This window comes from Pinus tabuliformis, chromosome 6, assembly GCF_031772625.1.
Source record: "Pinus tabuliformis cultivar Carrire ecotype Pingquan chromosome 6, CPIR1, whole genome shotgun sequence".
In the NCBI taxonomy this organism is placed as follows: Eukaryota; Viridiplantae; Streptophyta; class Pinopsida; order Pinales; family Pinaceae; genus Pinus; species Pinus tabuliformis.
The window spans coordinates 998,428,614-998,433,231 of record NC_142292.1 but is presented as its reverse complement, the minus strand read 5'-3'; positions in this window follow the sequence as shown (position 1 = coordinate 998,433,231).

Below are 4,618 nucleotides of genomic sequence, written 5' to 3'. Positions count from 1 at the left end.
AGCTCATGCCAAAGTTTGTTCACTTCATCATTATGAGAAACAAATATCGAGGGAAGAGTTGATGACCCAAAGTTGTTAAACTTATACAACCTTATAGAATCATCAACAATTCCAGTAGCTAAACTTTGTCTAGGATCTCTTAGGTTCTTAATTACAACATCGTGAGGTGAAAATTCAACGGTTTTACCTTCACCTGAATGAGTTATCTGATATATAGATAGAAGGTTGTAGGATAAGGTTGGAACACATAATACATCATTAAATTAGCCATTTTCTAAATGAACAGTTCCAGTCCCTACAACACTAAGAGATCTATCATCACCAACATATATATTTTTGGTGTTACAATCAGTTAAGGAAGAAAACATGGCTTTGTTTTCGGCCATGTGATAAGAAGCTCCAGAATCAATGAGACACTCATGAGAATGAGAATAAGAAGATACATTTAGTGCATAACCAGACCGAGATGCTCGACAACCACATGCAGGAAGTGTTATTCTTGAAGATGAATTTGAAGTTGAAGAGTGCTCCAAATGGATGTTATGTTTCTTCATTGCTGCTTCCAAGGCTTCCATCTTCTTAAAGCATTTGGATTCTAAGTGGCCATCTCGATTACAAAAGTTGCAATGTCTATCTGTCTTCTTCCCTTTGTTTTTATTTGTCTTATCATTTTGTTGAATTGATTTTTCATTTTGAGATTGAAATTGCTTAGGACCCTTGTTTGGTTTAAGACCATTCTTTTTAGGATACTACTTCTTAGGATTCTTTGAATTTGGATGATGTTGGGTGGATAACGCTTTCTTAGAAGAGTTTCCAAGATTAAGAAGACCAAGATGTAAGAGTTTTTCTTGTTATCTTATTAAAGAATCACAAAAGGCATCAAAAGAGGGGGACTTGTAGTCTTGTCCTTGAGAAATGAAGGTTTCTCTAGTAGAATGGAAGGTGGAAACAAACACAGAGTAGGTTGGTCCCAACATAGTAAGAATGGAATAAATAACGCTACCATCTTCTTTCTTAACCTTAACACCTTCCAAGATAATTCTAAGGGTCTTGAACTTGGATACGAAAATCTTCAATGGAAGAAAAATTATTTGGGTTCAATGTAAGCAACTCATTTTCAAGTTGATGGGCTCTAATTTTATTTTTAACTCCAAAAACTTTAGTGAACTGTTTCATTGCTTCATTAAGGGTATCAAGTTCTGTGATATAGAATCTAAGGTCTAGAGAAATAGACATCTCTATCAACCCACGTGCTTGATCTTGTCTATTTTCCCATTTGGTTGTCTTATCTTCATCTTAAGGTTTAATTTCTTGGCCTGAGGCTATTCTGTAAAGACCTTTACTTCAAAGTAAATCCACAATGTAGGACCACCATTGGAAGTAGTGGTGTTGTCAAGATTAACTTGGCATGGACTTTCCATTTTAATAGAAACTGAAGCTGTAGATGCTGAAACTAAGTGTTTCAATGGAAAGATCTCGAAAAATTAGGCCGATTAAAAAAAACGGCTTCTAAATGAAGAAGTTATGGCTTTTTGAAGAGAAGTTGTTGAAGATGTCGACGAAGTTTGTGAATGTGTAGAAGTGAATGATAATGTTATATTTAAAAAAAAAAAAATTCCCATTTCAAAACTTAATCTAATTAGCTCACTTTAAAAAAAGATTTTATGTGACCCATTTTTATAAATAAGTGAAAGTCACTTTTACAATGGTACTTTATGAGCTACTCACTAAATTGTAACTTAAATAAAAAATAAAGAGACTTTAGAATTATAAGTGACTCACTTTTTATAATGGGTGAGAACGCTTTTACATAAAGTAACTTTAAAACATAAGTTACATGGATTTTTTGAAAAAAGTAACTCAACAAAAAGAAAGACTTGAACATTCGCATAAAGTAACTTTGGACCAAGTGAGCTAAGTTAGAAGGTTAGTAATTTTTGGAAAAGAGAAAGGGGTTTTTTTTTAGTCACTGAAGCTTTGGGGTGCGTGCTTACTTGAAAAAGCTCTTTTTTCCTACAAAACAAAAAACAACACAACCCAACATGGACATGCAAAAAAAAAACAAACCTTATGGCTTAAAGTTAGATTTCGCTGGAAACTAAATATTTTCCTCAATGTTTCTGATTTTCTGAGATCACATTAAGGCACAATGGAAAAGAGCATATGCATGAGAAAAATCCTTCCTTTTTGTTTCTGATTTGCCCAAATCGCATACAGTCACAGGGCAAAGAGCATACGTAGAAATGAAAGGTTTAGATCCGATAATAAAAAACAGAGAGCTAAATAAACCGAAATAACAGAGAGATGAATAACTAAAACTACAAATAAAGACTGTATACCTCCAGATCTTAAAAATGATGTAGCTAGGGCTATCAGAAACCTTTTCGCGTGAAACGAAAGGGGTTCCTCACTGGAACAGATGCTCCTAACACAATAGAGCAGTCCTCTTGGCTCGAAAGCAGTCAGAAATAGTAGATCTAGGAAATGACAGTCGGATGCAGTTGTACCGACTTCGGATTTGGATCACCAATGGATGCAGCCCTCAAATAGCTCTAATACCATGTAGGAATTTACAGGGTAAGTTCCTCAGATAGAACACCAAAGGACACCGCTCACAAACAGATCACAAATCAATACACCAGTATTTTTGATGTGGTTAAAACCCTAAAAGAGGGAAACAATCCATGGCCTGAGCCAACGTGGCCACTTCAGGCAATTTATTAATAAAAGAAAGAAAATTTACATAAGCTTCTCTCATGAACGGTCACCCTACAAATGACCCTCCATGCTCTTTAAATAGAGATCATGGACCAATCGAGTGTTAATCCATGGATCAAGTGTCGGTAGTACTGAGGAGAGAATGAACCGTCAGATCACTTCATTTGTAGAACATATCGTGACTGTCGGATTGTAAGCTACAAATGTACATAGTAAAGAAACACACTTTATCTAACTCTACACTAGACCAAGTTATACTTAACTATTTCCTATGTGTCGGAATATCCTAACATTTTTGAACTTACAAATAAACCCCCCTTTAACAATAACATTTATTTAGAAATTATAATGCTAAGAATTAAGTATGTATAGATTCATATAACATGAAATGTTAACTTTTTAAACAAATTTGTTATAAACAAGATTGCCATAGATTATTGCCATAAAAATTAATGTTTGCATGGAAAATAAGGTCAATAAAACCAAAGTACCTGGTATTTTATTCATGCAAAAAAATAAAATATGTGCCTATACTTAGTAACATGTCTCACTTGCTAACTATCCATTTAAGAAAAACGCATCCACTCTCCCCAAAATTGGGAGGTTTTTTCCCTCTATATTTATATCTCATTGGTTTTGTGTGCATTAGGTTTAAAAAAAAAAATTTGAGAATATACACATTTCCACTCCCCACTCCCTCTTTTCATTAGTTTTTTCTTATAACCACATTTTTATGCTTTTTGCTTCAATGTGGCCTTAAATGTAATTTTCTTAAAATAAATATAAGACAATATGGTACTTCCTTAAAAGCTATGAGTGAGATTCCTATATCATTTCTTAGGATGAGATCGTTATGGACTTCTACACTTAAACGTAACCAAAAAAAACTACTTCCTTAAAAGCTATGAGTGTGATTCCTATATCATTTCTTAGGATGAGATCATTATGGACTTCTCCAACGAGTTTTTAATGGGAGTTTCCATTTACTATAAATGAGTATTAATTTGAGAAAGGATTGTATGATATATATGTGAATGATTCTTTAATTGAGGTAGCAAAAATGAATTAGAGCTTGATATTTTGTGTTTAATTATGTTTTGAATTATACCCAAGTGTGTTGTTGGAGAAAAAATATTCAACATTTATATGGAGTAAAAATATTCATTTAATGGGGAGGCAGGAGTAGGAGTGGAAAATTGTGTCACAGTTTGCTTTGGGCCTTGGCCATGTGTCTAACAATCATGCTCTGTTTTTTGCTCTGTGGAAAGGTCTAGAAATAGCTTTGGCAATGAAATTTTCCAATCTATTGGTTTTCAGTGATTCAATGATGTTATTCAACAAGTGATTAAGGCCAGGAAGAAGTTATTCTTAGATCTTCCTCCCATTCCTCAAATGACTTAATTACAAGTCAGTTCGAGTGATTGGAATTTTTCACATTTACATACATTTAAATTCAATCGCAGATGCTTTGGCAAAGAAAGGCTCTACTCTAGGTCAAGGAAGAATATAGTTAGACCATGGTATAATTAAAATCATCCTCATTCTTTAGTCATGTTAAGAGTTTCTATGCATTCTTGCTTTAAGTTTAATTTTGATGTATTTGGAAATTTGTTTCGACTTGGGGAAGGGTCATCTGCCTCCCGCTCAGAGTGGTCCCTAGCTCGTGTTATAAGACTTAATGGCATTGGGATATGGAACCTATAATTCCCCAGTGTCAGATCAAAAGGCTTCCACCAGGTGTCCCATGCATCTCGTCATGTGTCGCATACTCCAACTTCACCATAACTCAAGGAGGCATATGCATTTAAGTCACATTTGGTGGGAGTGGCTAGAAATAACTATGACTATGGAGCTCCTTTTTTTGTGCAATGGGCTGGATTTAATTTTGTTGCCCTGTTCT